Source organism: Heliangelus exortis, chromosome 5 (genome assembly GCF_036169615.1).
Source record: "Heliangelus exortis chromosome 5, bHelExo1.hap1, whole genome shotgun sequence".
Classification (NCBI taxonomy): Eukaryota; Metazoa; Chordata; class Aves; order Apodiformes; family Trochilidae; genus Heliangelus; species Heliangelus exortis.
Window position 1 is genome coordinate 1,097,591 of NC_092426.1, and position 23,335 is coordinate 1,120,925.

Consider the following 23,335-nt stretch of genomic DNA (forward strand, 5'->3'; position numbering starts at 1 on the left):
ACAACCACTGTAATGGCAGTTTCTGTACTTTCAATTAAGCAAACTACCACTGAAGTGAACAGCAATTTAGTTCATCTCCAGTCTCCCAGTGGCTCTTTGCCAGCATCGGGGCTGCACAGGGAGGTGATGCTGGTCCTGAGTACTTGGGGTATTTTGGTTGGTTCTGTCCAGGTGGTGGAAAACCCAGGTGATTTGTTGCCCCCTGCGTTAATCAGTAAAAAATTACCCCAGTTGTTTGGCTACTTCAGCAAAGGGGAACAAAAAACCCAGTTAAAACTGGTGTGAACAGACTGTGCTGGGTTCCTTTCCCCTGTCTGTGGACAGGGGAGACACCTGCTCAGGTGTCTGTGGGGTGAGCAGTGTTGGAGCTAAAATAAGGACAAGACGGGAGTTTCCAAGGTGCTGTAACTGTGTGGGGCACCTCCTGTGTTTGCTGAAGAGAATTAAATCAGAATGAGTGAGGTTGTGAGGGAGCTGAGAGCTCCTCTCCTCCAAGCTCCTGCCATGCCCAGGGACACCTCTCATCCAGCCCAGGTTGCTCCAAGCCTCATCCAACCTGGCCTTGAACACCTCCAGGGAGGGGGCAGCCACAGCTTCTCTGGGCAATCTGTTCCAGAGGCTCAGCACCCTCCTCCTGAAGAACTTCTTCCTCAGCTCCAGCCTGAACCTCTTCTCCTGCACTTTCAATCCCTTTCCCCTTCTCCTATCCCTGGACACTGAGGAAAAGTCCCTCTGCAGCCTTCCTGGAGGTTCCCTTCAGGTACTGGAAGGCAGCTCTAAGGTCCCCCTGGAGTCTTCTCTTCTCCAGGCTGAACAATCCCAGCTCCTCAGCCTCTCCTCCTGCCAGAGCTGCTCCAGCCCCTGGATCAGCTTTGTGGCCTCCTCTGGCCTCATCCCAACAGATCTGTGTCCTTCCTGTGCTGGGGACACCAGAACTGGGAGCAGGATTTGGGGTGGGGACTCACAAGAGCAGAGCAGAGGGAGAGAACCATAAATGAGCTGAAAGCTGAAAAGACAGAGAGGAAATCTGAGAGACAAGTGACAACCAAACATCACCCATGTGCTTGCACACCAAGATTTGCATCTCTGGTGTCTCCTTTCCTGCTACAACCTTGACATTTTAAATTGGTCAAAAGGACTAAAACCACATCACTTGGCTAAGTTTTGAAAAGCAAACTTTGAAAAGCAAGACTTTAAAGAAAGGGGCTTAGTGAGGGAGGTGAGTTGTTGTTTCAAGTCTTTTGGTGGAATCAATCAGACCCAATGCTCCAGTGCCTCCTCTGTGGGGTCTTTGTGGAGAGGCAGCTCACAGGGTTATAATTCTCCCTCCTGGAGCCCCAGGAGTTTTGTGTCTTGTGAAAACCAAGCTGTGGCTATCCAGGGACTGGGGCTCTGAGCAGGTTCAGGCTCCTTGGAAAGAACAGAAAAGCCAGGAAATGTTCTTTTTGCCAAGGATGGAGCAGGATACTCAGAGTCTGTGTGTGTGTGTGTGTGTGCAGCACCCAGGAGCAGCCCAAGCCCTTGGTGAAGGATCCAGAGGCAATCCCTTGGGAAGCAGGGAGCAGATTCAGGGTTTTATCTGTTGGTCTTGAGGACCATTCCTTGTGGCACAGGATGTGAGGTCCTGGTCCCTTTTTCCTCCTGTAAGGACCCTGAGGAGGGTACAGGGCTGGCTGAGCTCTGCTCTGTGCTCCTGACACAGCCCACAGTGCTCATCTGCTGGCTCTGGGTGGGAAATGGGGCACAGTTTCTTGGAGGTGGATGGGCTTGGGCACTTGGACCCAAAGTTCTTTGCAGATGTGTTTTTTGAATGAATTCTGAGGTGAGAAAAAAACGAGGGGTTTTGCTTTGTTGTTTTTTTTAAATTTCTACGTGAAAAGAGATGAACTGAAAAGCATCCCCCGGTTTTGAGTGCTAGGCTTGGGATGCCAGGGCCCTGGTTTTGCAGAGTTTAGTACCCAGGCTCCTGCTGGTCCCTTCTCCTCCCTTTCCCCAGGGCCCCATCCTGCCCTGGGCTCAGTGCCAGCTCCAGCAGAAAGGTGATAACAGCTTTGAGATTGACTCCAGGGAGGGAAGTGATAAAACACAGTGGGATTTTTATTAAGAACTTGACTGTGTGACTCTGGAAAGATGAAACTGTATAAAATTAATGTCAGCAAGACAAGCAGCAGAGATCTGGAGACATTTCTGGTGCTTCCAGCATGCTGGAGTTCTGAGCACCCTCAGCAGTGCTGGTTTTTTGTCATCATGATCATGGAATCATGGAATGTCAGGGGTTGGGAGGGAGCTGTGGAGCTGCTCCAGTGCCAGCCCTGCCCCAGCAGGATCCCCCAGGGCAGGACACACAGAACACATCCAGGGGGGGTTGGAAAGGCTCCAGAGAAGGAGACTCCACAACCTCTCTGGGCAGCCTGGGCCAGGGCTCCCTCAGCCTCCCAGCAGAGAAGTTTCTCCTCAGCTTCAGCTGGAACTTCCTCTGTTCTCCCTTCACCCCATTATTCCTTGTCCTACTCCTGGGCACCACTGAGCAGAGATTGGCCCCTTCCTCTTGCCCCCCACCCCTCAGCTCTTGATGGACATTCAGAGATCCCCTCTCAGCCTTCTCTTCTCCAGGCTGAACAGCCCCAGGGCTCTCACTCTTTCTCCTCAGCAGAGATGCTCAAGTCCCTTCAGCATCCTCAGAGCTCTCCCTTGGCCTCTCTCCAGCAGATCCCTGTCTCTCTGCAACTGGGGAGCCCCAAACTGGATCCAGGATTCCAGGGGTGGCCTCAGCAGGGCAGAGGTGATGGGGAGCAGAACCTCCCTGGATCTGCTGGACACACTTTTGGTGATGCCCCCCAGGATCTCATTGTACCTCTGTCCACCAGGACTCCAAGGGCTTTCTCCATGGAGCTGCTTTCCAGCAGGACATCCCCTGACTCCCTGGTGTCCAGCACTCCCACCATGCAGAATCCTTCGAGTATCCTGAGCCCTCACCTTGTCACCCAAAGAATTCCTCAATTCCTCTCTGGGACCTCTGCATCCGACTCCTTCCCTCCCCATGCTGAGCTTATTGGGATGGAACAACACAGAAGCAAAAGCTCCATTTGTCTGAGCTAAGCCAGCAGCTGAGAATTATTTCACATCCTCTGAGCACACTGATCACACCCAGGACCTTTTCTCTCCCTGGATCTCTGCAGATGCAGGAGAGGCACTGATGGAGGCTCCTGCCTGCCAGACTGAATTCAAATGGTTGCTAATGCCCACTGAAACCTTACATGTGACTGGTAATGAGATATTGCTGATTAGATCTAGTTCTGATGTACCTGGCTTTATCTATTTTTCCTTAGGATTTAGCAGTAATTTGTATTTTAATAGCCCAATGCTTTTTTTTTTTTTTTACATAGCTCTTGGATTTTATCCCTCCCTTTGTGCTGGTACAAAAAATTTCCACAGAATTTTCACAATTCAGGCACCACTCTGGATTTTTAGTCATTGTCCAGTATCTAACCAGGTCCCAGGCATGCTCTGGGTGAAGGTGGAGCCTCCAGAGCTATAACAAATGTTATCTGTGTGAGCAGCCAGGCTGGGGCAGTGACACAGGGAGACAGGAATTCAAACTGGGGGTTACCCTCAGGGCTGGGGCTTTGCCTGGCAGCAAGCTTGGAGCTCCTGCCTGCTGAGGAGCAGCAAAAACCAGAATTTCCTGGTCTCAGAGTTTCTACACAACACTCAGTGGTCACTGCGTGTGCTCTGGTGCCTGATCACAGACCCAAAACTGGAGAGGGGTGGATCTGATCCGTGTGGATGGAGGACACTTTCTGGTGAGGGTTTGGTTCCAAAGGGAGACATGTGGTGTCAGCAGACTTCTGCAGGGAGGCAGCCCCAGGGGAAGTGTTGTTCCTACAGGTTGAGCCCAAACCACCACAGCTGAATTTAGGGATGGACCTCAGTCCTGAGGCAGGAAGCACTCCCCAGGCCTGGGAACATGTGGATCCTCTGGCTCTCATGTCTCCAGGGCTGTAACTTCCCCATTTCTGTGCAGAGGGTTTGCACAGACAGAGCCTGTGCTGCCTTTGGGGTTTTACTCAAAGTTCTCCAGCTTGGATCAGCTCCCATTGCCATGTGCTGGGAGGGACCAGTTTGTGGTTTCTTGACTCCAGTAGTGCTCAGACAGAGCCAAGAAGGGCTGGGGGAATGGGGTCTTCTCAGGGCTCTTTGTGGTTAGGAGGAAAAGTCCCTTTGGGTTTTGGACAGAGGGAGCCCAGCTGCTTCCCTGGCTGCCTCTGGGTTCTGGAGGCTGAGCATCCCCAGCCCTGGGGTTGCTTGTGCTTTACCTGCTCCTGGGTGATATTCCCTCCCACGATGCAAACAAGTTGTTTCCAGGCATCAAACATTACAGAGCTGGGGGGGCAGAGTCCTGTGACATTTTACAGTCCTCAGTTTGGTGGCTGTGATCAAAGAGATGAAAGAAAAGATCTTTTTATAAAACAGGAGAAGCAACAAAGTGCTCCCCACCCTGATAGGATGGAGCCCACCCTCTCTCTGAGCTCCTCAATGTTTCTTTCCACCTTGCTTCCTTTTTTTTAATTTTTTTTTGTTTAGTCCTCTATAAATAACAGAACTTTGGGGAAATAGTAATGAAAAAAAAAAACCCAGAACCCCTCCAAATAACCCAAAAACCAAACAGAAGAGGAAGGCAGAGGGCTCCAAGGACCAAGGAAAAATAGGGAAACAACCTGCAAACCAACAGCTGAGTTTTATCTCTCCTATTTCTGCAGCAGAAGCCAATGCATTTAAGTGTGTGGCTGGCTCCATGGTGTGGGTCCTGGCCGTGGAGAAGCTTTGTGCTTGGAGAGGGGCTCTGCATGGTGTGAGCTGGTGTGCACATCACTGAGGAGCCACCTCAGCCCTCTCCAGATCCTCACACGAACCAAGCTGCCAGGGAGCTTCTGGTTCCCCTCTGTAATTCCTGTGAGTTGTAATAAACCACTTGAAATTGGGTTCCTGATGCAGTTCTCTGAATTTCAGCAATCTTAATTAACATTCAGAGAGAGGAGAAAAAAAATCCCAAAAAGCATTAATCTGTGGCTTGACTGCAGCTTTTCATCAGTTTGTGTCGATTCATTCCCATTATTTCCACTGTAAATAGACTTTTTTTGAAGAAATAGTTGATTTTATATGCAGCTATCTGTGCACAGACCTCTAAGCTAGCTCATTCCTCTTTAAAACAAAGGATTTATACATATATACATACATATATATATATATCTAAAACTGACTGGGATGTCTGCTGAGCTAATAACTGCCTGTAGCTCCATTCCTTTGGGAAACAGGTTGGAGAGAAGTGTAAATTCATCAGATGCCTCTGAGGACTGTGAATGTGGAACCTGCTTTTCCAAGGCACATGTTACCAGAGCAAGAGCAAAGCAACAGGTAGGGAAATGGATTATTTCACCCCCAGCTCTGCATTTGTTCCAAAAACAGGGATTTCAGTAGTGGTATCATCAAACAGTTGTCACTGGTCAGTGAGCTGTGGTTGCTAGAAGTTTGTTTTAAATAACAGGTTTTTAAAGAGAAATATTCTGTGGGGACTCAGATCTGGAAGTTTGGGAAGCAAGCAGAAGGGGTCTTGGTGAAAAGAAAAAAAAAAAAAGCCTGTAAGAAATATTTTTTTTTCTTGAAAACCAGACTGTCTTCAGAGCAATTCTGTCCTGGCTAATTCATGAAGATTTCCATTCAATTGGTCTGTGAAGTAAGAGGAGCCAAAGCATTTTTATTTTCTGTCAGTTTTGTGTAATTGAAGTACGAGTGGTTATGCTACCCTGGGAATGAAGAATCTGTCTTTTTTACTGTGCTATTAATCATCTTGCAATTATCTGTCTAGAGACAGCAAAGAAGAGAATCACTGAGCCTGCCTAGATGAAATGGCCCTATTGTGGTCTGTATTTTGGTGAGGAGAATTTCCAGCTATATATCTGGGCTTGTAGAGTCCTGAAAAAGCAGCTTTTATGTAGACTTCAGCAACAAGAATTTCTAAAGTCACTGGAACATCAGATTTTGATGATCTGTAGGTGGCAATGGCTTTTCTGTCCCTGCATTAGAGATAAGTGGCTTGCTTTGTGTGTGTCAGAGAGGTGAAGGAGCCATTTCACTTCTTCTGCAGTCACGGGGAGGAGAATTCATGACATTTGTTCAGGAGCCCCTCCAGAGGGCAAAGCCCTGCAAAAAGCAGGGAAGCAAAGGTTGCAGGCTCTGGGGCTGCTCTCTGCTTCTGATCTTGTGGGGGAACCTCCTGGGGCTGATGTGCTGGAGTCCCCATCATCCCTGGAGGGGTTTCAGAGCCACGTGGATGTGCTGGGGGGGGACAGGGGCACTGCTGGGGCAGTGGTTGGACTTGATGAGCTGAAATTCTGTTCTGTAAAAGGGGCTTTGGAAAGCTTTGGTGGGCATGGCTGGGGTGGGCCATGCATGCAACCCCATGCTCTGCAGCAGCTCTGTTGCTGGGGAGGTGTCTGCATGAGGGCACTGGAGGTTTTGGGAGGCACTTCCACTGGTTGATGCCCAGTAAATGATGCTATAAAGTTGGTTTTTAACTCCCTTACCTAATGCCACTCTGGAATCGTTCTACATCTCCATAAGCATTTATATGATCCTTCAATTGACTGAAACTGCATAAACCCAGAATGTAAACCTTTTTTTTATTATCCCTTCGTGCTGCCAGAGCCTAGTGAAGCAACTTTGGGTTAGGTGGGTGCTAAGAAGCCTGAATGATCTGGTGATGCTAAAGGGGTGGGCACACAGCTGGGCCTCAGGAGCTCCCCATGGTTGTACCTTTTACCATGGAGTTATTTATCTTGGATAAACCCTTTGTGCTGCAGCCTGGGGAGGTTTCACTCACCCCTTTGTTGCACCCCTGTGGGCAGCTGTGCTGGCATCACCCTGGACCCAAGCCCATGGCTGAGCTCCAGGAGGAAGCAGCACCACATCCAAGCCCCTGTCCCAGCAGGGTGAATTCCTGGGGCCTTTCCCTTCTCTCATCAGCTGTTTGTTTTGTTAGCCACGTGCACTAAAATATAGTTTCTGGCAGGGCTGCAAGAAGGGAATGTGGGGAAAGGCCATCACAATAAACACCCTTCAACACCCATTACTGTGAAGAGCACTAAAGCTTAAGTGACAGCCTGGAAAGAAAGAAGTGTCATCTTTGATTCATGCTGCTGTTGAATTAAGCAATATAATCACTGCCAAATCAATCAGTACCAGCCATAAACAACAGGCTCCTTAGCTGCCCTTCCTCAGGCAAAGCCCTGGACCATTAATGTGCTACAAGTTGGGCTGGTAACGAGAAGGAGAATCAGCTCAGTGCTGTCAGGAGAGTTCCCAGTAATAGAGACCCATTTCTAACCTTGGGAGATGTTAAGCAGGATCAGAATCAATCAGAATAAATCAAGAGGAATTCTTCCAAGTGCAAGGAAATCACTTCTTACATTGTAAATATTTGTTTGGGGAACTATGTTATCCTGCTGGAACGTTTAAAACTGCTCCAACAGGGGTTTTAGGGTAATATCCTGAAGTAAGCTGGAGTGTCAGCACTTTAAAAATTGCCATTTGATTGGAAAGGGCTAAAGGATATGTTTCAGCAGGACTGACAACTTTTTTAAAAAAACCAGGGAAGTTTGAGGTCATTTTTCTTTCCATTTATTCCATTCCATTATGAGTGATTTTAAACTAGAAAACAAAACCCAAAAAAAAAAACCAACAAAAAACCCCAACAAAACAAACAACCCACACAGCTCTACTGTAGTTTTTTTGGAGGTCATAATTTCCTGGATACTCACTTAAATCAGAACAGTCTGTGACATAATAGATGGTGTTCATTGTGAAGCAAGAGGGAGCAGACTTGTGGAAAAGCTGAAGATTTCCAACCCTGACTCTCATTTGGATCACACCCAGAAAAGGGGCCTTGGACAAGCCACAGACAGGGTCAGGTTTTTACCTTATTTATTGTAAATGGGTGTCATTTCTTCATGGAGTGCTTGTGTCTTGCTGCTTTCTCCTGATTTACAGCATCTCAGCATGGCTGTTATGGCTGTCTTTCTGATTTTGTTGTTTCTAACACCTTTTCATTTATTTTGCATAAAAAAGAGGCAATAAAAACACTCATAAAAAGCAAATGAGCAAGAGCTCAACATGTATGTCCTCACTCTTCCTCTTTCATCTGCTATAATTCTGCTCCATCACATTTCTGTCCTCCTCCTTCCCTCATACATCTTCAGGAACCAAGAAATCTGTCCCACTGCCCATACTTGTGAAATACACTTCTCAAAAATAAATAAAAGAAAATGCTGAGATGCCAATAAACCCAAGAAGATTATTTCAGGTAACAGTATGTGATCCAAAGAGAGTCTTTGGCAATTCCAGTGGAGTTTTCCTCTTCATTTAGCCTCTTGCCTCAGCTTTACCAAATCAGAGGAGCATCAGCCTCTAAACTCTCTCCAACTCCCTGAAAGGAGGTTGGAGCCAGGGGGGGGTTGGGCTCTTTTCCCAGGCAACTCTCAGCAAGACAAGAGGGCACAAGAGGTCTCAAGTTGTGCCAGGGGAGGTTTAGGTTGGACATTAGAAAGAATTTCTTTCTGGAGAGGGTGATCAGGCATTGGAATGGGCTGCCCAGGGAAGGGGTGGATTCTCCATCCCTGGAGATATTTCAAAAGAGCCTGGATGTGGCACTCAGTGCCATGGGCTGGGAACTGCAGCGGGAGTGGATCAAGGGTTGGACTTGATGAGCTCTGAGGTCCCTTCCAACCCAGCCAGTTCTGTGATTCTATGATTCTGTGATAAATGGTGGTGACCCACAGGACCATGGCCAAGGTGACTGCAAGAGAAAAGGCAAATTCCAGTTGGATCTGGAAGGGAGCTGGAAAACCACTGCAGACCATGAGTGTGCACAGGCTCTCTACCCTTCAAGAGTAGGGCTGATAACCCAAGGTATCTTCAGGTGTGCACTTTGAGCTCTTGGGAGTGTTGGATCCCATGGGAGCTTCCAGTGCAAAGCTCTAGGAGAAGTTACTGAAGAAGAGATCAGCTCCCTGATGCTTTTTCCCAGTTCCCATCTGGAGGGGGCTGCTGGAGAACTGGTGAGGGCCAAGAACCTGCCCATGGGAGCAGAAACACAGCAAAGCCACCAAGCAGCTGGGCAACCCAAGCAGGCAGCTGGGCCAACTGGGCTCTGCAGTGCCAGCCCATCCAAACTGTGACCCATTGCTGGTCAGCTCATCAATACAACCCCAGGGCACAGGGGATTGGTTTTCATAAAGCCCTCTGGCTAAAAGAGAAGAAATAACCATCCAGGACAGTGGTGATCAGACATCATCTGTGCTGGTTGGGTGCTTGGCTCCTGCTTTGGGTTCATTTTGAAGCCACAGTATATCCAGGTCTCCAGAAAAGAGCAAGACAGACAGGATTAAAAGCAAGGAACCCTTAAATCATAGAAAGATTATTTCTGGAGGATTGAGTTCCAGTTTAAAGATGAATTCTAGAATCTTTTGCTTTGCTTTCTTTCTTTGCCTTGTCTGCCTTTTCATACCATAAACTTCTCAGGTCACCTCTGCCCTCACCTATGGATGTACAGAGCCCCAGCACAATGTGACTTGTGTTGCAAATTATGCACAGGTCTTTGTAGAATCTAAGCCTGCACCTCTCCCAGCTGTGAAATCTGTCACCTCTTTACTCCCTGATTTTTTCTACATACACTTTAGGAATCCTTGATATCCCTCTTGAATGGCTGTGTTTACTCCAATCAAATGTTCTTTGTCTGAGGGAGTTTGGGATCAGGAGCAATCCTAGAAACTGAGATGCAAGATGATTTTTGTGGTTTGGAATAAACACTCCCAGGTGTGTGGGGCCTTGATGCAGATGCCACCAGTGTGGCATTACTGATGGCTCCAGAGCAGGGCCCTTCCCAGCCTCTCTGTTTTATGCATCAGCTCCCTGCTCCTCCAAGGCTCATCAAAGCTTCATCACTGGCCACTGATAAACACATCCATCCTCAGTTGAAGGCTTTGGTGCAAGCTGTGTTCTTTTCTTGTCTTTCCTAATGGTCTCTGGGCAAATACCCCTCTCTGGGGAGAGGCTGAGATCCCAAGCCAGGTTTTCCAGCTGAGCCATCAGCTCTCTCAAGCTTTTCTTGCAGTATTTAGGGGATTTGAGAGGTGTTGCTTTCAGGACTAATGAGAATTTTCACATCCCCTCCTTTCAGCCTGAAAACATGAGTGATTCCCCAAGCTCTGGGTCTGGATCACAGCAATGCACTGAGCTGCAGGCATGGCCAGGAGTCTGCTGGGAGCTGAGCCCCAGCATGAAGGGTGTCCAGTGCCAGATGGAGGGGTCTTGTAGAGTCCTCAGCAAGGTAGAGAGTGGATGGAGGTAATTAATTCCCTCCCTGTTGTCTCCTCTCATTGATTTGGGTCTTTCTGGGATGTGTTACTCTGGCTGCACTCATTTTCTCTTCTTCCTCTGTTCCCTGGTTTAGGTGTCCCCTCTAACACAGAGGAACATCTCCCATCTGGAGTCATCCCCAGACAGCTCAGTCCTTGTGTTTTCTCTCTGTCCCACAGGTTGATCACCCACTTCTCTGGACTGACTGAAATCTCCTTCCCTGACACCCAAATAGAACCTGGGCTGAGCTGTTGTGTGAGAAAACCCAGATCATGTCTTGTCTGCCCCAGTGCCATGGAGTCTACACGAAGGTAAGGGGGGGAAAAGCAAAATTATTTTATTATTAGCATCCCAAGGTGAAAGGTGCCATTTTTTTTCTGGAAAAAAAAGCACTGAGGTGTTGTGTGATCATAGAAGTAATGGAAACTGCCCTTATTAAATGGGTAGTTGCTTCTCATAGTAATAAAAGGATTTATGGAAGACCACAGCAGTTCAGGCCATCTCAATCTCAGCTTCAAATATATTCAGAGACTAATCACAGAGCTGCCTGAGAGCTGTGCAGAGAGTACTGAATTAATCAGCTATTTCAGACTATGAAACACTGCAAACAGAGGGAAAAAAAAATGGAAAAGGAAAAAGGAAAACATGTCTGCTGGCAGAGCTGCCTGAACTGAACTGGTGCCCAGGGACCCCTTTCACAGGAGTCAGCAAAAGAAGTGACCTTCATTATCCAAGTGCTGACTGGGCACTTCCTCAGGTCTGGTGCTTTCCAGCATCTCCAAGAAAGAAATATCAGGCAAAAACCCCAAATCCTGTGTGCTTGGAATAAACAGTGATTCACTCTCTAGTTTCAAAGGAGAGGTTCTGGCACTGCCCCATTTCAGGCATGGCAATGACAGAAGGATTTGCTCCTTGTTGCTGACTGCCTGGTGTATCATTTAGTCCATTTAGTCCTCAAGTCTATAGGGGGGAAAATGGGTGTAAAAATTCCTCTTTTCTACCAGCTTCTGCCACTTTCAGAGTGGGAATAACCTTTTTTTGTTCTACATATACCTCTAGTGGGCATGTGGTGTGGGGAAACCCTACAGAAATGCTTTGTTCTTTGTCCTGTTTAATCATAGAATGATGGAATGTCAGGGAGCTGTGGAGCTGCTCCAGTGCCAGCCCTGCCCCAGCAGGATCCCCCAGGGCAGGACACACAGAACACATCCAGGGGGGGTTGGAAAGGCTCCAGAGAAGGAGACTCCACAACCTCTCTGGGCAGCCTGGGCCAGGGCTCCCTCAGCCTCCCAGCAGAGAAGTTTCTCCTCAGCTTCAGCTGGAACTTCCTCTCTTCTCCCTTCACCCCATTATTCCTTGTCCTACTCCTGGGCACCACTGAGCAGAGATTGGCCCCTTCCTCTTGCCCCCCACCCCTCAGCTCTTGATGGACATTCAGAGATCCCCTCTCAGCCTTCTCTTCTCCAGCCTCAACAGCCCCAGGGCTCTCACTCTTTCTCCCCAGCAGAGATGCTCAAGTCCCTTCAGCATCCTCAGAGCTCTCCCTTGGCCTCTCTCCAGCAGATCCCTGTGTCTCTAAGTAAGTAATAAGTAGCTGATGTGTTTTCCCTTGCTTGCCCATCAGTCTGGTCAGTCTGGAGTGACACGTGTGCTCCTCTGTCCCTGCCAGCTCTGTATGGAACCTCTCAGACAGCAGAGGAAGCTCTGCCCTGCAGCTTTCTGGAGCAGGTCCCCTGGCAGTGCTCTGCTCCTTCAGGTAGCAAATGCACTAATTGCTCCTAGTGAAGTTTATTTATTCCTGCCAGACACGTCCTTACAGCAGGACATGGGAAGCAAGTGCAGAGAGTGCTGCTGCAGAACATCTCACTTTGCCAGGGCTGCTGCAGACAATTCCCCCAAGCCTGGGAGCAGGGGTGTCCATCAGGACGTGGTAATGGAAATGCCAACCTGGCTGGAGACAGCTGGCAGAGCTTGGGCTCTCCTGGGATGTTGGAGGGTTTTATTCAGATCACTGCCTGGAACAAAACAAATTAGTCCACAGGTTCTTGTCTTACATTTGTTTCCCTGTTTTCCACTCCGTGCTCTGCACGATGCTTCCAGCACAGAGCAGCAGATGCTTGGGGCACCCTCTACAGCATCCTCTTCATTAAAGATTTTCACCTTTGAAGATCATAAGGGCTTCTCTGACTCTTCCCTTCCCTGTGTATGTGAGGAGGTGCCTGGGGGTGGCACATCGTGGCCAAATGGGAAGGTACAACATTGACCTCCTTGTTGCTCAGCCCTTTTGGTGCTCAGTGACCTCCAGGGGCTTTGTGTGGTGATGGTGGCACTGTGCCTCTGCCACCAAACCCCTCTGCAGGTTCATCCTCTTGGCTCCAGAGGAGGTGGAGGTCTGCATCCCTCTGCAGCTCCGGGAAGGCCAGGCTGTAAGTATTCATCTGTGTTTTTTGGGAAACAAATAATGGGGTTCAGATCACTGGCATGTAGTTTAAAAGTCATTCCCCACTACAGTCAACAAGAAAGATGATTCCAGAGGAAAAAACCCACCCTTTCACTTACCTTAGATGTGTCTCCTAGGAGGGGATGAATCCCACATGGGCACCTCCTGCTCGAGAGGGATTCTCACCCTGGAGATTGGCAGCTGAGGCAGCAAAAAGGTTTGGGGCCAAGTGATGGTGATGAGCACAACCATTGCTTAGAACAGGAACATTAAGCCTTGATCCTCAAAGATATATTTAGACCTTTAACTCCCATGGCAAACAGGAGTCCTGAGGGGCTTGGCAGAAACTGATGGAGTTACAAAAGCATCAAGATCAGACAAAGCTGTGTTTGCTTTCCTTTGATCTGTAATTCTCTCCTGGGTTTTAAGATGCAAGTGGGGGGGCTGGAGGCCTTTCCAAGCCTCTTGCCATTGTTCCACTGCCAGGAGTTGCCTGCAGGCAGCAGGAACCAGAGCAGCTGAGTTCAGGTGGCTCTGTGGGGATGTCTGGGGAAAGGTGTGGGGCAGGGGCTGAAGCAAGGACTGGTGTTTGTGGTGTTACCCATCTGGAAGGGTGGCAGGTTGGCCATTTGGAGACAAGCAGCATTCCTAAACCACTCCTCAGCCAGAGACCAAAGCTCTGCTGAGCTTCAAAACTGCTTTTTGCAACAAGATTAACAGATAATTCAAAATTTTTCCCATTTTGTTTCTTCTGCAAATCTGTCCTTTTAGAAACAGCAGAAGAAAGGAGAGGGAAAGCAAACTAAGCCCCATGGGATGGCAAACACCTCTCTCAGTGTTCAGAGTTTGAAGAGCAGCTTTAGGTTGGATGTGAGGAACAAGTTGTGTCCCATGAGGGCAGTGGCACAATGGCACAGGGTGCCCAGGGAGGGGGTTGAGGTCTCATACCTGGAGATATTCAAGGTGAGGCTTGAGGAGGCTCTGAGCAACCTGATCTAGGTGAGGGTGTCCCTGATACTGCAGGGGGGTTGGGCTGGGGGACCTGCAGAGGGCCCTGACAACCCAAATTAGTCTCTGATTTTATGGTTCAGAACTCATCAGATGGTGTCTTCTTTCACTGTCTCATCCCCAAGATGTCCCCAGGATGGGCAGTTAAGACAAAATGATGTGGGTGTAATGATGTGGATGAATCCTGCTTTTCCTGTTCCCCTTTTTTCTAACCTGTTTGTCACACAGTTTTCAGTTTGCAGTCTCTGTCACTGCTCAGAGAGCTTCCAGAGCCACCAGTGCTGCTACCATGAACGTTCTTAATCTGGCAGAAACCCTGGGGGGTGATTCCTCTCAGCTCAGTGCCATCTTTTCTCTTCCTGATGGCTTTTGGTGGTGCAGGTGATGCTGCAGACTGTCCTGTTGCATCTCAGGGAAGAACAGCTGGTCAGTTATTTTCTACACTCAAAGATGATGTTAAGGGATTCAGAAACTGGACATAAAAGAGAATCTGGACAATACAGGGCTTGGCTCATTTGTGTGATTTGGACTAAGAACCAGCACCAGCTGCCTTAAGCTGGTGGGTGCCTCTGCCAGTTAATCCTTTGAGGCTTTATTTTAGTAAGGAGAGAGAAGAAAGGAAACCAAGTGTAGAGCAGATGTGGAAAGAAGTTCTCCTCCAAATGATCCCAGTCATAGGTGGCCTGAGTGCTTCCAGCAGATGGGTTCCTGCAGTGCTGCTCACAGCTTCAGCTCTCACGGATTTTACAATTTTGTTTGACTTCCAGTTCATTTCCTGCCAAAGCCCAAACAAACTCGTTTGAAAAATGGCAAGCAGGCTGGTTTGGAAAGGGGGGCAATAGGTCAGCTGTGACAGAATCATTCTCATCATCTGAATTTGCTTTGCTGCTGAGGCTTCAGCACTTTGTCCCTTTCCCATGTTTTCCCCCAGTCTGTGAGTGCTGTGCTCTCATCCCCTAAGAGGTAAAGAGTCTGCTTAGACAATAAAATTAAAACAGATCTTGATTCCCTTCCACAGATTTACTCATGCAAATGGAAATGGCCAGGGATATTGCAAAAAAAAAAAAAAAAAAAAAATCTAGAGTGAGGAATGAAGGATGTGATGAGAGAAAATGAGAGGCCACTTAAAGCCAAACTCCCTTGTCTGCAGAATTTCTGCTCTCATTTACAAACTGCCCCAAGCCACCAGGTCCTCATCAGCCCCTGGGTCCCTCCTCCAGCTGTAATGCACCCATGAGGTGATGCTGTGGTGTCATCTGGTGCTTTGCTGAGGGGATTGTGAAACAATCTTTATTTCTGAATTTCTTTTTTTTTTTTTTTTAACCATGAATCAAACAGTTATTTCTACCCTTTAGACCACAAGGATGTGCCAAGACAGCTATCAGATGGCAGCTGAATCAAAAGGTATCAGAGACCCAACTCTCTTTGCTGACACTTGGCCAGTGGCAGGGACTCTTTTTGCAGGAACAGTATTTTCAAAACTCTGAGTTTAAAAGCTGCAGAAGGACATCACAGAGCTGTCCCATCCCAAACCAAGTATTGCCTCTGCCTTGGTCCAGGTCTTCCTCACCAGCTGCTCCTCAGGTGCCCAGCAACCACAGGGACCAAAAAAAACCCCCCAGGTGACTTCACCTTGCTGAGCCTTCAGAAAGGCCCAGTTGTAATTGCAAAATGAGTGGTTAACTGTCTCAGGCTTTGGAAATTAGCATTCCCAGCCCATCCTTTCCAAAGGCAGTGCTGACCAGCTTGTCCCCAGATGAGGGAGAGAAGAGAAGCAAGGCAGACTAATGAGGGCTTGCTGGGAGGTCAGGGCACAACGCAGGAATGATGAACTGGAAATTACTGAGGAAATAAAACTGCCTAAAAAAAATTTGCTGGCCTTTTCCTGAGAGAAATTAATGTGCTGGAGAAACTTCAGGGGAGGGAGCAATTACTGGAGAAGGGAGGGAGGGCAGAGCTGCTCATGGAGTGGGGGAGGTACTGGGGAGCAAACAAACCACACGGCTGATGTCCTTGGGAACTGGTGCAGGACATGGAAGCATAGCATGGGCTGAGTTGCATTTTAGGCACTTTCATAGGATCATTGAATGGTTTGAGTTCGGAGGAACCTTAAAGCTCCTCCATTCCCCCCCCTGCCATGGTCAGGGACACCTCCCACCAGCCCAGGTTGCTCCAAGCCCCATCCAACCTGGGCTGAGACACTGCCAGGGATGGGGCAGCCACAGCTTCTCTGGGAAACCAGGAGCTCAGCACCCTCACACCAAACTGTTTCTCCCTCCAGTCTCCTCTCCATCTCCCCTCTTTCTGCTTTTCCCTCTTTCTACTTTTCCATCTGGAGCACTTCACTGAGCAGAACTCACTGAACCTGATCTTTACACAGTTTTATCTGATGCTTCCCAAGCACAAAGCACCTCCCACAGATGAAGATGTTAAGGAAGGCTGCACCAGGAGAAGGTTTTGGAGCCTGCATTCCTGTTGTGGACACTGATACAGGTTTACATCAGGGTTGCTGCTGAGGGGAAACTGGGGCTCCCAAGGAGGATGCTGGAATTTCCACCACGAGAGAAACATGCCTGGTAAGCTGCACTGAGTGGTCTTGAATATTAAAGGAAGAAATAGAACTATACAAATTTTTCGAAAGTAATTTTTGCCTGATTAGAATGAATAATGTGGGAATCCTCTGTCATCACAAGAGGTCAGTGCAGAAGGCTGGGAATGGAACTATGTGCATTGCTGCACCAGGGTTACTGCGTTGCTTTTCCCTTGGACAGGTCTCAGCCCCTTCTGGAGGTTGTGCCCATCCTGTTGCCTCTGCTGACAGATCTGCTGCCCAGACCTGGGATCTGAACTTCTCAGACACAACTCCAAGTGCAAACTAAGGTAGGATCTCAAAACTCATCCTTTTGCTGATCAATAGCTGCTGATTTCTGAAGGGTACAAATGCTGGGGAGCTGGCAGTAATGCAGAGGGGGAGAAAATCAAAGCAAAACCAAACAAAGCACCCCCCCCATGTACTCCAGGTTATATTTGTGTGCTGAGAGGAACTCACCGACATCTTTTCTGAGCTGCTACTTTGATGCTGATGAATTTAGAGTTCAGGTCTTAAGTTGAACACGTGGAATTTGCATTTGGTTCTGAATATTTCAGAACTACCATCTGCAGGCATTGCTTTGGCCCTTGATAGCTCATTCTGTGCCCAAGGAGTGACTCTGCAGTACCAGCCCATGGCCATGCAGCTGGGCTCATCACATCATGTTTGGAGCTTGATGCAACTGAGCTGAATCCATGACCAGGGATCCACACTGGGGATGCTCCCTCCTTGGCAGTGTCTCAGCCCAGGTTGGATGGGGCTTGGAGCAACCTGGGCTGGTGGGAGGTGTCCCTGGGCATGGCAGGGGGGGGAATGGAGGAGATTTAAGGTCCCTTCCCACCCAAACCATTCCATGATTTCAGGATTAAATCCTGCATCTTTAAATGAGGAACCCCCTGGTTTCACCACCATATAGTTGAGGCTCTGTCCTTCTGGGGACTGGGAAAAGAGGCAACAAGCTCTTGGAAAAGCTTTTTATCATTCCCAAGCATTAAATCTGGTCATGTGTGGTGATTGTTGGGGGGTTTGAGAGAAACACAAAAATATAGAGGTGAACATCCCCCCTGGGCATGCTGCAGACTTGAGAGCAGAAGTGGGGTTTGAAAAATGGAAATGAGAAGAACCACTGTGCCAAGAGAGTGCTGGATCTGAAAAATCTGCTTGTGGCACAACTTGTGTTTTCCTGCTGTCCTGAACACAAAGGTCTTTCCAGGAATTCTTCTTGGCTTTTTCTTTTCTGTAAAAACAGTTCCTCTGCCTAGGCACTCACAAAACTATTTCAAAATCCTTCTTTTACTGCTCTTTCTTTGATTAAAGGGGACAAAAATGAAAAAAAGACCCATAAAATCAATTCTCATTTAAAATTTTACAATTTCCATCCATGGGATTTTTAGAGGAGATCAATGTTACTTAATTAGCTTCAGCTCACCTGGTTGTTTCCACTGCACCCATGGAGCAGGATTTGTAACTGCAAGATGGGAAGGTCCCCCCAGCTGTGTCCCCTGTGTGTCTGGAGAGGCCCTGGGCTGGGAAATGAGGGGTGAGAAAGGAGGTTGTGGTGTGATGCTGTGGAGCACAGGAGGTTTGGGGCAAATATCAGGTTTTGTGTAGCCTCCATACCATGTATTTGTCTCTAGGAAAGTTCAAAGCTTGGCTTAACCTATAGCATAAAGCTAAACCTGGGAGTGCAAAGGTATTAAATATACACTGGGATAAGAAGGGCCTGAGTATGTCTTTGAAACTGGAACCTCAATAATATTTTTTTTTTTTACTGAAAGGAAAGCTTTTTGAAAACTATGCAGTCCCTCCTGTTTTTCCAACACTCCTTTTGAATCCTTATGGATTTTTGAAAGACAAGAAAGGAAATCCAGTGGGGCAGGTACCCAGAAGTGATGGCTGCATTGGGGCTTGTTCCTGTGGCTCAGTCCCACCACAGGGACAGATGCTGCTGCTGCTCAGACATCATGGTTATGGGACATCATAGCTTGGGACATCATAGCCTGGGACATCTTAGCTTGGGACACCATAGTTATGGGACATCATAGTTATGGGACATCATAGCTGTGGGACATCATAGTTATGGGACGTCTTCAGTGAAGCTGTTGTGGGAAGCTGGGGCAGGGAGTGGGGTCATGTCAGGACCTCAAAGAAGAAAACAATGAAAGATTCTGTGTTCCAACATTTTGTTTCAAGTTGAAACCAAATCCCCAAAGATTTTCACCCCGGAATTCCAAGAGTGCTTGGTTGCTCTAAATTTACCCTCTGGCTGCACCTTCCCAGAAAGGTCCTTGCATGGAAAGTAACAAGCAGTTACCTCCTAGGCTTCACCAGCCAAGGAGATGGTGGCCTTGGCTCCTGTGCCCACAACCAGGAATCATCTGGTACAGGTCTAGGTGGAAATTTTTGCATTTTGAAGCCTCTCAGGAATATTTTTGCAGCCGAATTACAGCTCTCATCCTCTCCTGTCATTTTTTTCCAGATGAAATGGAAGCACTGGCACGTTGAGGAGATGAAAAATCAGAGTTCATTAGTGGAGACACCTGTTGAATTGTCCCCCCTTCCTCTCCCTTCATTCCTGGTTATCAGGATGTTTGTTGGGTAAGCAGCAGCTCTCCCAGAGTCCCTGCCCCAGCCACTTCTGGTGCCATCACCCATTTGTCACCATGGGAACAATTTTGAGCTCACAAATATGGGCTGTGGCATTAATGAATAAATAAGGAGGGATGAGAGCTGGTTACAAGGAAGGCATTAAAAATCTTCTGCAACCCTCAGTAATGACAGCAGGGAAAAAAATAATGAATGGCAGGAATAAATGAAAAAGTTGTCAGCATTAGAACTGGAAACCTCAGGTCCTGCACTGGTTCTGTGCTTTAGGCTGAGCTGAATCTTCCTGAGGCTGCTGTCTGCCTTGGGGGAAAATAGCTGCTGATCAGTGCTCCATTTTAAAGGATAAATTTTCATTACAAGAATAACATTTAAGCAGTATCAGTTTCCAAAATCTCATGAAGAGAAATAACCTGAAAATGACCATGAAGAAAAATATTTTCCTTTCCACGTTTGGGTGTTAAATACTTAATACTGATGGATTATTTTATTATTTGATGAAGTGAAAAGTAACCAAGTAGGAGCCTCAGGCTAAATCAGCTTCTTAGCTGAGCAGAAGAGTCTTATTATGACCAGATGGTTTGTCTGCAGGATAAAATGAACCTTAGCTGCTGGTGGGTGATGTAGCAGAGCTGTGATGTCCCTGCAGGCTTCTGGGAGCAGGCTGGACCTGGTTCTTCCAATGGATTCAGGGATGGTCCAAGAGGAGGTGACCTCAAGTGGTGCCAGGGGAGGTTTAGGTTGGTTATTAGGAACAATTTCTCCCTGGAAAGGGTTGTCAGGGCCTGGCCCAGGCTGCCCAGGGCAGGGCTGGAGTCCCCATCATCCCTGGAGGGGTTTCAGACCCTGGAGATGTGGGGATGAGGGACATGGGGCAGGGGGGGCCTGGGCACTGCTGGGTTGTGGTGGGACTGGATGGTTCAGTGCTGAGCAGCAGCATCTGAAGGGCCTGGTGACAAACTCCTGTCATCAGGAGGTGACAAATGTCCATGGGTCAGCACCTGTCCTGGCTTTAAGAGAGGGATCAGCAACCCACCCAGGAGCCATTTCAGTGCTGGGTTCAAATGACCTGGAAAGCTGTAAGGGTTTTTTTCCTCTCTGCCAGCTGTCACTCTCAGCTTTGCTGAAGATCACAGGGGTTTAAAGAATTTCATAGCAGCAAAAAACCAAAAAAACAAAACAAAAAAAAAGGCTGCTGCTTGCTTGGTGCAGAAATGCATCCTCCCTGCCCAGCCTGCCCCATGCTCCCAGCCAGTGATTTCTCTGAATTTCTCTCTATGAAGGGAGGCAACTGGTTGATGCCACAATCCCATAATTCAGGAGCAAAGGTTTACAAAAGGTCTGTGGTTTGGGGCCATCAGAGGAGCCATGGAAAGCTGATGTTTCTGATGGGGCATTTAGGGAACCTTCTCCTTCCCATAAGGAAGGGAGGGACCAACCATATTCTCCAGCTTTGTTTAGGTAAAGCCTTTTTTTTATTCGAGAGATTTTAATCAAGAAGAAGGTAGGCAGGGTAACCAGGTAACTGATATAAGGTGCACTGGGGGTGGTAGAGAGGCCAGGAAACCATGAATATTGACAATTATCCAACTCAGTTTGGCCAAAGCATGGTACAACAGTGAAGCAAAAGCAGTTTCTGGGTATGGGATCAGCAGGAACAGCACTTGACTGTGAAGCCCTTCTCTGGTCCCAGTCTGTACCAGTACAGCCCCATCCACACCTCAGGATCTCCCGTGGGTGAGCAGGGTGGGTGCAGCACCAGCCAACCAAGCACCTCCAGCTTCTTTCAGATACCACTGCAAAGCTTCCCCTCAAGTCCCTGCTCCCACAGACATAATCCCCAGGTTCCCAGCAATTTTTCAGGAAGCCCAGCTGCCACCTCACGGGCATTTTTCTTGGCTTGCCTCCCAACCATCAGTAACTATCCAGGAGTTTGCATCTTCTTCCCTGGGTTGGGCCACCTGGCCAAGGAGTGGAGCTTCATCCCTGGCCCCAGTGCAATGTTTGCAAAGGTCTTTCCTGGTAAATTCAGAGAAAAATAAGTTCTGCCAACAGTTCACATGTGGATTAAATCAACCCGAGCTGGTTTCCACTGCTGGGATCCATAATCCTGTGTCTGTACAGAGAAGCTGTCCCAGGTATGATTTTTTTGTTGCTCTTTGCTTATTTTCTGGACCCTCAAGCATTTAAAAATCTCCTTTCTATAGATTAAAGATAGATGCTGAAATCTATTATAAAAATAATAGAATTTTTTGAGTTTATGAAATCACCTCCCAGTTTGTTTGTACACAGATCCCAGGGACATATTTTTAGCACATCCACAAATACCACTGGGTGCATTTTATTCTTGGAGTAAATGCATTGCCCAACTTACACATTGGAGTAGACTTAAATCCAGAAACACCTGGGATATTTTCCACATTGGAAATCCCACCTGCTAATATTGCAGAGAAGCAGGGAGTTTGTATTTCTCATTCCTTTTTGAGGAAGACACAGAAATGACCTTCAGATCTTACAGGGAAAACCACTTTTCCCAAATGTTTAAACAAGAAATGTGTGGAGAGTTATCTGTGCTGGACAGAGAGAATCCTGCAATATGCATTCAGTGATATTAATGCAATATATTAATAACCAGAACTCCTTTTATACTTCTTCTCTTTAAAGAAGTTAGCATTGGAGTCCTCCTGTGTATCATCTCTCACCAGAAGAAAGAAATGTGACTTTTTTTCCTGCTATCCCCATTATTTTAAAATTTATGTCTTTCAGAATTTTTACTCCCGTGGGTTTGCTGTTTTTTAATTTCTTGTGGGTTTTTTTTTTTTCTTTTTTTATCTTAGCTTCCCAAGGGAATCCAGACTCTGTCCATTTGAAGCTCTCTTGACAGCTGTCCTTGGATAAAGATATTTTGTATTTTATGTGGAAAGGTGAATCAAACCCCCATCATTTTACTTTCCAGCTACTCCACCACTCTCCAATCACTGAATTCCCTCTTCCTTATCCATAAATCTGTGATTTGGTGTCTCTCAGGTCAATGTTCCCTCCTGTCACTTGCAGGGATGTCCTCAGTGGACATGGATGGATGCTGAGATAGATGCTCAGTGCTCCCATCTCCTTCCAGCCCTGCCTTGATCCTCTGGGAATAACCATGCCAGGGCTACATTTGCATGGAATGGGAAGAAATCCAAACTTCACACTGTTCATAAAAGGGCATCTGGATGAATTAATGTCCCATCATTAAAAAAATAGTGTTTCTGATAAAAGTAACGCTGAAATCATCTGCTTTTAAAGTAGAAACTTAGATGCCAAAGATATTTAAGGCTACAAAATGATTTATTTTTATTGTTTAAGGTTGAACAATCTGAACATCTTTGAGTTGCATAAATTTTCCACAAATAATAGTTTATATAATATTCTGTAATATTCATCATATCAGAAAAGATAGAATCAACCCGTTTGACCATTATTAAAATGTGAATTAGATGCAAACCCCTCTCTCTTATTATTCAAGTTCTTTTGTATTTCTTAAGCCATACAAAATTTAATAAATCTTTGCAGGACTTAATAAAGAGCAGAAGATTTATACATGTACTGAGACATTCATTTACTCTCCGTGCTGGCACCGAATTTATTTTCATCGGATTCCTCATCACCTGCTATTTACCATATTTATTGCATTCCCTCCATTGCTTCTCAGAGCACGTACACATGGAATGTTCCTGCAGGAATATCCCAACAGATGTTGTGCTCATCAGGTAAATGCAACAAAACTGAGACCTTTGACTTGGAGGGGTTGGGAGGTTGGGGGTTCAGCCACTGCTGCCCATCATGGGGCAGCTCCTGGGAGCTCAGGTGCTTGTTCTTTTTTTCTCAGAAATCACTGTTCAGATATAGATAGAGATGTAGATATAGAGATATAGATATAAATGTAGATGCAGATACAGATATACAGATAGAGATAGAGATATAGAGATATAGATATAGATATAAATGTAGATATAGATACAGATGTATAGGTATAGATATAGAGATATAGATATATAGATACAGATAAAGTTATAAATGTAGATATAGATATAGATACAGATAGATACAGATATATAGATATAGATACAAATGTAGATATAGATAGAGATATAGAGATCTAATAGTGACCTCCCAGTACCTGCAGGGTCCTACAGGAAGGCTGGAGAGGGACTGTGTGCAAGGGGCTGGAGGGACAGGATGAGGGAAAATGGGTTTAAATTAGAGAAGAGCAGCTTTAGGTTGGATGTGAGGAACAA

The 23,335-nt window shown here is 47.0% G+C and overlaps 1 long non-coding RNA gene across 1 annotated transcript in view; it reads left to right on the top strand.

Annotated features, from left to right (window-relative positions):
• Nucleotides 1-16,738, top strand: part of LOC139796683 (uncharacterized) — a 28,458-nt gene extending 11,720 nt beyond the window's left edge. Inside the window, exons 2-4 of the long non-coding RNA XR_011726091.1 lie at nucleotides 10,593-10,724; nucleotides 16,242-16,437; nucleotides 16,633-16,738. This is a non-coding gene — a long non-coding RNA (uncharacterized lncRNA). The remainder of the gene's footprint in view (nucleotides 1-10,592; nucleotides 10,725-16,241; nucleotides 16,438-16,632) is intronic.
• Nucleotides 16,739-23,335: the final 6,597 nt, after the last annotated feature.